We start from the raw sequence: 9,856 nt of genomic DNA on the forward strand, positions 1-9,856 counted from the left end.
TGCTCAAGAGAGCCATTTCTACCCCTAGTCTTGGCTCCGTCCGCACCCCCCCCAGGACTCCCTGAGTCCTGCCAAACAAGTAGTTGGGTAAGAAATGTCTGCCCTAGAGATGGCTCAGTGGATAAGAGCACTTGCTGTTCTTGCAGAAGACCTGAGTTCAGCTCCCAGCACCCACATTGTGGCTCACAACATCTGTAACCCCAGTTCCAGGATACACGCTGCCCTCTTTTGAATTTGACAGGCACCAGGCATGCTTGTGGCGCACATTCATACTTAGAGCTCTGATCCTGACTTCATCAGGTACCTGGAACCTGCCATGATAGTCAAGATCAAAGCAATGTCAGGAAGCTCTGGTACCAGGAGCTTTGAGTCTCGTCTAGTAAACTCACCACAGCCCTGTATGCACAAGTACATTACTTATCCTCATGACCGTTGTCTAGGACAATGGTTCCCAACCTTCCTAATGCTGCCACCCTTTAATACAGTTCATGCTGTGGTGCCCCAACCATAAAATCTTTTCCCTGTTATTTCATAACTGTAATTTTACTACTGTTACCAATTGTAGTGTAAATATCTGTGTTTTCTGATGGTCTTAGGAGACCCCTTGTGAAAGGGTTGTTTGACCTCAAGGGGTCTTGACCCACAGGTTGAGAAGTGCTGGTCTAGGACATCAACTTGGCAAGTTTAGGAGACCCACAGGGTTGTCAAAATGCACTGATCTATCTGTGGAGGTCATTTCCAGAAAGGACTGGCATGGGGGTCTGGGAGACTGCATGGATGAAAAAGAAGCCAGGCAAGAGGATGTGTTTGTCTCTGCCAGTCTCCTACAACCTGAGTCAGGGTGTCGCTCTGCTGCTACTGTCCACTGACATCACACTCCAGCTTCAGGCTTTGGATTGAGACTCAACACCAGGCCGTGGGAATGGGTTGGGATGTCAAAGGCACCCAGCTCCCTAGACTGAACAGTCACTGGGTTTTCTTCCTCTTGTCACTCAGCTGGCCACTTTTGGACCACCCAGCCCCTACCATGTAAGACAATCCCCCTTTTATAATGCACTGAACTATTCTTCTAAAATCCCTGTCTAATGCCGCCCCCCCAAGCTCCAGCTTCCTCATCCACAAAATGAGGATAGCATCATGTTACTGTTTTTTTTTCAGTATTATAACCAATATCTGAGATAATCAATATAGGAAGAGAAAGCATTTATTCTGGCTCCATTTTCAAGGTTGCTTTGAGCCCAGGGTTCAGATCATGGCAGAAGAATGTGCTAGAACACAGCCATCCGCATCATAGCTGGTAATCTATGAGGAAGAGGAAGGGCTGGAACCCAGTGTACCCTCTAAGAACATGGCCCAGTTGTCCTAAAGCTCTCACACTAGGGCCTAACTTTTAGTTGCTGTCACCCTCCAGTAACAACAGGCTGGGGACTAAGGCCTTAACAATCGAGCTTTTGGAGTCCATTCCTAGAGCAAACTAAAATGGTCACCAAAGGAGACCATCAAAAATAATGATGGCATCAGGCTGCCAAGCAGCTTATGTGAGCTGTGAGTGTACCTGTGAACAACACTGTACCCTCACTGCCTCACCCCTACAATGGACAGTGCCTGGGATTGTGAAGATGAACAGGGAGGGATGAAGGCGTAGGTACTGTAAAGGAGAGACGCCATGTAGCAGCCGGGGGAGCCAAGAGGCCTGGGCATTACCAGTAAGCCAAGGTCATGTGAAGATGCACAGATTAATAGAGATGGGTTCATAATTAAGAGAGAGCTCGACAGTAAGAAGCCTGAGACATCGGCCAAACAATTGTAGCTGATATTAAGTCTCAGAGTGGTCGTTTCATTAAGCGGCTGTGGGGACCTGGTGGGTAGAGAGAAACCTGGTCCAGACTAGACAGAGATAGATGAAGAAAATTTAGCTGGGACTATGGAGATGAACAGGGTGGGGTGATAGCTTGGGCACTGTAACTGGAAAGTGAAGACTGGTTTGGCCATTGCATGGTGGGGGGGGGGGCTTGATCATCTTGTCTCCCTTCAGACACAGAAATTCTGGACACACACCTCACCCTATGCTACAAGAAAGCTATGGGGTACAAAAGGCTGCTCTGGTCCTCACTCTTGACAATCTGTGCCTCTGGCAGTTTTCAGAGGAAGACTTGGATCGAGTGAGGATAGAGTTCCTCCATTTTCCTGTTCTGAGTTCATGCCCTGTTACCCATGGGGCACCTCCAGCAGCAGGTGCCCACTCAGCAGGGAGAAGATCTCTACTTAATTGGCTGGGGATGTAGAGACGATGACTCCATTCCTCCACAAGACCCCCAGGGTTGACTGATGGAAGCCCGCAGTTTTCTTCCCACCACTGGGGGAGGAGAGCTGGGTCTCAACTCTGTCTTCTATCCTATGGCAGTGCTCACAACTGCCCAACCCCTGCTTCCCATCCCCTGCTAGCCAACTCCATCCCCCTAGAACATTCTAGAATATTTCCTACCACAGAAGTCTAATTTGTTATTCTGCCTAAGGTATTTTCCCTACTCCACACCCCCTAAAAACTATGCAGTTTACAGTTTACTTCCCCGTTAGGACTTGGTTTAAGTGCCAGCAACACCACCCATCAACAAAGTCCAAAAGAAAAGACACAAAATTTTTTTTTGGTTTTTCGAGACAGGGTTTCTCTGTGGCTTTGGAGGCTGTCCTGGAACTAGCTCTTGTAGACCAGGCTGGCCTCGAACTCACAGAGATCCGCCTGCCTCTGCCTCCCAAGTGCTGGGATTAAAGGTATCCGCCACCAACGCCTGGCAAGACACAAATTTTATTTATACAATCTGTGAAGAAAAAGCTGTGCATAAAAGCTTTATAAAGTCCCAGGACACGTCAGCTGCACTTCCATAACAACTGTCACGTACGGGGATCTATGTGCCCAAAGATAAGGATGGCTGCCGACACAGTCACAGGTTGACCACCTTGATCTCAAAATCCAGTCAGAAATGCTCCAAAACAGAAGCTTTTGAGCATTAACATGATGGCATTAGTGGGAAAGTTACATGATGAAACTTTTGTTTCATATCTAGGTCTTGCTATGTCACCCAGGCTGGTCTCAAACTCATGATTCCAAGCGATCCATCTGCCTCAGCTTCACAAGGGTTGGGACCACGGGTACCTACAACTGCCCTGGCTCAAGCTTGTTATAGTCTACAAGGTGAACTATGAGTTAATTACATGTTTAAACATGGGTTCCATCCCTAAGATGTCTCATTATGCACCCACAAATGGACCTGAATGATGCGGAACATTCTGGTCCCCAGTGTTTCAGGTGAGGGACACGCAACCTGTAACTTGTTCGTTTTTTCTCTTTTGTGACTTGCTTTAAATGATGAACCCCCACCACTTTGTTTGCCATGCTGGGTGTTGCACTCGGGGGCTTGCACTTTCTAGGCAAACATTCTACCATTGAGCCACACCTGCAGTCCCAAATTAGTGAACACTTTGAAGATTATTGTATTGAAACCCCTCATATCCCATGCATCAGATTTGTCTTGTTTCCAATGTGCACCATTTGTCTTGTTACTAGCGCCTCACTGATGTCTCTGGATACACGTGGATGGTTTGAAAGCAAGCCAGAAAAAAGCCGGACTGGGGTGTGGCTCTGTGGTAGAGCCATGAAAGCATGTGACACTCACCCATCTCCAGCAGCATAGAACAAAACAAACACCACAAAGGAAACCACGCAGGGCATTCTCTTCTAGAACTAAATACAGTTGTCATCCTCAGGAAATTTAGTGACTCTGCTCTGTCAACCCACGATCCATAGCCAAACTTATTCCAGTCACAGGGTGTCCTTTGTAACCATATTGCTAGATCTGGAGACTCCTATATCAAAGGCAGGGACAGCAGTTGAGCAATGTTTGCTGCGTGCATTGCAAGAGTGAAGGCACAAGGCAACTTGCTGTCCCCATGTGCCAGCTGAGTCCTACTCACAGTCCCCACACTTCATGGAGGCTCAGAGACCCCAGCCTCCATGACTCCAGGAGGCTAGAGCTGGGAAATTCATAAGGAAAGCAGAAAAGACTTCCATGGTCTGGTAGCCACAGTGGGCAAGGGGGCTCATGTCGGCAGGGGAATCTGAACCAGAGGCCATTGTGATTGTCCCCACTAGAGAAGAGGCAAATCCAGGCACTCATTTAGCAAGCTGTCCCCCCATAGGGTGGATGCTGCCTCCCAGGCTCTAACCTGCTTCTTGGGACCCCCACCAGGAAGCTTTGAATTAGAGCCCACCAGAGAGCTTGCTCAGGGCAGGAAACTAAGCACCTCTTGGGAGTCTATCTCTATCAAATGAACAGGAGGGGCCACAGGGGACAAACAGGCATTGTCATCCTCTCTGGAAGCGTGCAGATAATCCACAGAAATGTCATGCTCTGGTTCACCGTGTTATCTCAAATCACAGTTTGCCACACACATCTTTATTTCCTCTCCCCAGAGTTCATCTCACCATGTACCCTGCAAGACATCCTCTCTGTGCTAATACCCTGAAGGGTAAGAGTGCTTAGGTTATTAGTACCCAGAATACATCTCTCAAAGCAGGGTTTTCTTCAGTCCATAAAGGAAAATGTATGCTTATGTACCATGAGCTTACGATGACATCTTTAATAAGGCGATGTGTCAGTGAATCCCAAGTCACCCTCCAAAGACAATTGGTAGGACGTCAGAAGTGATCGTTCGGTTCTGAAAAGTGTGCCAAGTGACACTGAAGGACGCAGCTGCTCCACCCTTTGCCCACTCATCTGGGTCCAACAGCCTTTGCTCAGGGAGAAACAATCCATTCCAGGAAGCCACTTTGTTTTCACTGTAAATAGAAAATGTGACCATGTATCTCACCTGCATGTTCACCCAAGTATTTTAAATCGTTTGCTGTTGATTTTATTTTGCATTTGTCAATACTTTGCATGCACAGCATACAGTCTCAAGGATTCTGCTATAGTACCAACTATGGCAGTGGTTCTCCACCTTCCTAGCGCTGTGGCCCCCTTAATACAGTTCCTTATGTGTGGTGACCCCCAAACATAAAATTACTCCACTGCTACGTCATAACTGTAATTTTGCTACTGTTATGAATCATTACATATATGCATACATACATACATACATACATATCTGACAGGCAAAATATCCAATATGCAACTCCCCAAAGGGGTTGTGGCCCACAGGTTGAGGACCACTGTACTATGGGAAATAATCATCAGTGCCTAGTGGATATGTCTTCCAGTGGCACTTGTAATGGCCCCAATTGTAATAATATCCCCCTGGCATTCATAGCCTTTGAAAAATTTCTCCTTTTGTGAGTAGGCTGGACTCCATCTTTTTTTTACCATTTTTAATTTTTTTAATTTCATTTTACATTCCAACCACAGTTCTCCTTCTCACACCTCCTCCCACCCCCTGCCTCCTTCCATTCCTCCCTTAGTTCCCCCCAGCCCACCCCAGTCCACTCCTCCTCACAGGTAAGGGCTCCCATGAGGAGTCAACTTAGTCTGGCACAGTAGACTGGGGCAGGGCCAGGCCCCTCTCCCATGCATTAAGGCTGAGCATGGCATCCCACCATAGGGAACGGGCTCCAACAAGCTAGCTCATGAACCAGGTTTGTATCGTGTGGACCCAGTAATTTTGCTTCACAAATACCAGACAGCAGAAGGGCTAAAGGTGACATCGGGATAAGTCCTTCACTCTTGCATTCTTTCTTTCTCTGCCCCTTCTCTGTTTTGCTCTGACATCATAGGCTTATAGGAAAGACGTCTTCTTTTAGGGTTGAGGATACAACTGAGAATAGACTGTTCGCCTGGCATGCATAAGGTCCCAGGTTCTATCCCCAGTGCTACAAAAGACCAAAACAAAACAAAAAACCCTACCTCTACCTTCTCTCTATTTTAGAAATTTGACCAGATCTGGGAAAGCACTGGAAATTGCTGAAATTTTAATCCCTTATTCTGTCAAAGGACCTCTCCTAGGATAAGGAAGATGAAAGGTCAGCCTGTTACTGATTAGGCATGCCCACATGTCACAGAGAGTGACACTGTTAGGCTGTATGGCCTTGTTGGAGTTGGTGTGGTCTTGTCGAAGGAAGTGTGTCACTGTGGAGGTGGGTTTTGAGGTCTCATGTATGTTCAAGCCACACTCAGTGAAACAGTCCACTTCCTGTTGCCTGCATATCAAGATGTAGCCAGCACCCTGTCTGCCTGCATGCTGCCATGCTCCCCGCCATGATGACTGAACCTCTGAAACTGTAAGCCACCACCTCAATTAAAAGTTTTCCTTTATAAGAGTTGCAGTGGTCATGGTGTCTCTTCACAGCAATAGAAACCCCAACTGAGACACCTACCATGGTGGGGAGGAAGACATGTGTTCCAGTCCTGTACATCATATGCTAATCTTATGTAAATGGAGCTCTAATTGATCAAATAATAAAAACTCAGAGTCAGAGATAGAGGAAAATGCTGAGAGATCAGAGAGAAGAAGGAGGAAGCCAAAGCCACCTTTACCTCCTTAGCTTCCCAGTGGAAAAGAGAGTGAGTTCCTGTTTCTTCCCTTTTATATCCTCTCTCTGCCCAGCCATCTCACTTCCTGTCTATCTATACAGCCTCCAGACCTCTATGGTTAGTGAGTGGCTAGCTCCACCCTCTAATATTCAGACATGCTTTGTTTGTACAAGCAAGAAATCGCCACAGTCCTGCATATCACATGCAAGTCCTGCACATGGCATGGCAGAGCCCAGCCAGTCCCTAAAGAGGTAGCCAATCACCGTGGTTCCTTGGGGCTCTGCCACTAGATTGTGATTCTCTCCTCCTCCCTCTGCAGGGTGCATGTTGCCCCTGGAAATTTCATGCTCCTGTTTCCCTCTGGGGCTCACTGCATCAACAGCCTCTCATCAGTTGTAGATGTGTCTTAGAATGATGATGACTAGGAAGGTTCCAGGTGTGCCAAACAGGAGTCATCTCCACAAGCTTGTTCTTTGTCCCGGAGCAATGTGTTTCCATTGCTTCTTTCTATTATTGTTTCTAGACTCACCTATCTTCATTTGATGTTTATGAGTGTTTTTGCCTGTGTGTATGTATGTGTACCACATGTGTGCAGTACCCAATGAGTCCAGAAGATGGCATCAAATCTTCTGGAACTAGAGTTTACAAATGGTTGTGAGTTGCCATCTGGGTGCTGGGAATTCAATCCTGGTCCCTCTGCAAGAGCAGATGGTGATCTTACCCGCTGAACCATCTTTGCAGGCCTTTCCATTGTTTCTTAAGAAAAGAAGATCGGCCGGGCAGTGGTGGTGCACGCCTTTAATTCCAGCACTCGGGAGGCAGAGGCAGGTGGATCTCTATGAGTTCGAGGCCGGGCTGGACCGACAGCCTCCAAAACAATACAGAGAAACCCTGTCTCGAAAAACCAGAAAAAAAAAAGAAAAGAAAAGAAGATCAAGGGTTGGAGAGATGGCTCAGTTGTTAAAGACTAGGCTCACAACCAAAAATATAAGAAAAGAAGATCAGTACTAGCAAGCGACATGAAGACGTTGATACCTGTCTACCCAACATCAGTCACATTGTAGACTAAAAAGGAGCCATTTACAACAGAAGAAACATGGACCAGAGTCACCCAGAAAATCAATATGTCCCCTGAATATTTGCCTGGCAAACCTGGCCTTGATACCTCATTTTTTCATTCCACAAGTTCCTTCTTAGTTGAAGAGACAGTGGAGAAAGCCTTGTCCCTCTGACTCACTGCCAGGGGCATGAACTCTCTCTGGAAAGTTCCCAGCAAACCATAGTTATTCTAGTACAGAGCAGCATGGTCTATACAGCAGGTCCTTCTTTTCAACTGTGGCCAAATCAACACAGTTGAAATATCTGTCCAAGAAGCATAAGGTTATATAAGGTAGAGTCTATAAATAAATAAAAATTACAAGTAATGTAACAGGAATAATACAGCTAAGCTATGGTGGTGCACACCTTTAATCCCAGCACTCTGGAGGAAGAGGCAAGCAGATCTTTATGAGTTTGAGCACAGTGAGTTCTAGGACAGCCAGGGCTACTCAGAGAGACCCTGTCTTGGAAAAAAAGAAAAGAAAAGGAAGGACTTAACCACTGAACCATCGTGTGTGTGTGTGTGTGTGTGTGTGTGTGTGTTGCATTTTAAGCATACTCATGCCCCTGCCCAAACTACTTCATGATCCACCACCCCATCCCATACCCACTCAATTTTGTGTTCTCATTTTTTTAGTTTACCAAGTCCAATTTATGTTGTGGTACGTGTGGTTCTTGGATGTGTGGTTCACTGGAGCATGATCGACCTGTCAGGAACAAGCCCTTAAAGAGAACTACCTCCTTCCCTTGTCAGCTGTCAGTTATAAAAGCTCCACAGCTGGGGGCACCTTATGTCTCCCTCCCCTCTCCATGCTGGGACTCACCTGGCTTAAGCTCACACAGGCCTTGTGAATGCTGCCCTCCTCTGTGTATGTCCAGAAGACACTGCCTCCTTGTAGTCATCCGCCACCTCTGGCTCATAAGGCACTGTTAAAGAGAAGCTTTCCTTGAGAGGAGCCTTCCCGCCCGCCTGGTTCCAGATCCGCATCAGTCCCAAATAAACACACAGGAGGCTATATTAATTATGAAGCTGTTGGCCTTGCTTGTTTCTTACTGGCTAGCTCTGACTTAAGTAATTACCCCATAATTGTTAATCTGTTTCTTACCGGAGAATAGTTCCAGGCTTCCTACCCCCATGGCGTTACATGTTGACTCTCTTGTGTTTCTCCTTCCCAGAATCCTCCTGGACTCCTAGTCCCTCCCATCTAGATTCCTATTGGCTCAACAGTACTTTATTGACAAATAACAGGCAAATAACAGGACTTCCCCAACAAGACACTGTCTTCTTGTAGTCATCCGCCACCTCTGGCTCATATGCCCTTTGTGTTTCCTCTTCCACAAGGATCTCTGAGCCGTGGGAGGCGGGGTTAGGATACAGTTGTCCCGTTTGAGGGCTAAGAGCTCCGTAGTCTCTGGTCCTCTGCACCTTGACTAGTTGTGGGACTCTGTGTTGACCCTCATAATCTACAACAACCAAAAAGCTCTCCTGATGAGGGCTGGAAGATGCACTAATATTATGGGTAAAGAGTAAGTCATTTGTACTGTACGATCATTATTCAGAATTGCAATTTACATATTTGATAGCTGTACTAACTGCTAACTGATTGGCTAGAAATGCTTACCTTTTTCCTATTTGCTATCAAACATGGTGGCTCCCATCATCTTCCCTACTACACCACATACTCTTATAATCAGCAAAATCAAAGTACAGATTAACCCTATGGACCTGGGTTCCTTGCGGCCCTCCACTCTCCAGGGCCATGACAACTGGCTGTAGGAGACTTCCTACAACAGAAGCGTATCTTCTGAGCAGGGCTCAGGGTCAGCCATTGCTGTACTAAGAATGAGGGATTGTCACTATCTGGGACCTTGGAGATGAGGGAGAGAAGAGGGCAATTACAACAGACCAGGAGGCCTGAAGGAGGCACAGCTTAGAAATGACACCTCAGCTGGACTGGTGCTGCGAAGGCACAAATGTGGGAGTCTAAACGTGGGATGCGGACAGCGGGAAAGATGCGGCTGGAGGAGCAGACTCTGTGACCAGGGTGATTAATGACTCCAGCCAGAGTCCGTGTCACTAGGAGTGGAGATGTAGATGGAGCTCGTTGCACATGGAGAGTGCACAGAGCCTCTGTAGGCACGAGTCTCTAAGATGCTACCTCTCTGTGACATTTCAGGACACCAGTTACCAGTGGGAAACAGCATGTAGGCCTGGAGTGACTAAGCTTGGAATA

General features: G+C 46.9%; 1 long non-coding RNA gene across 1 annotated transcript; it reads right to left on the bottom strand.

The window, feature by feature from the left end:
• Nucleotides 1-4,613: 4,613 nt before the first annotated feature.
• LOC121141827 lies at nt 4,614-8,770 on the bottom strand. The gene is made up of 3 exons (XR_005878762.1): nt 8,729-8,770; nt 8,447-8,549; nt 4,614-4,837 (listed from the first exon to the last, which is right to left on the bottom strand). It is a non-coding gene; the product is annotated as an uncharacterized LOC121141827 (long non-coding RNA).
• Between the last annotated feature and the right edge of the window lie 1,086 nt (nt 8,771-9,856).

This window comes from Mesocricetus auratus, unplaced genomic scaffold (genome assembly GCF_017639785.1).
Source record: "Mesocricetus auratus isolate SY011 unplaced genomic scaffold, BCM_Maur_2.0 Super-Scaffold_100008, whole genome shotgun sequence".
NCBI classification, from domain to species: Eukaryota; Metazoa; Chordata; class Mammalia; order Rodentia; family Cricetidae; genus Mesocricetus; species Mesocricetus auratus.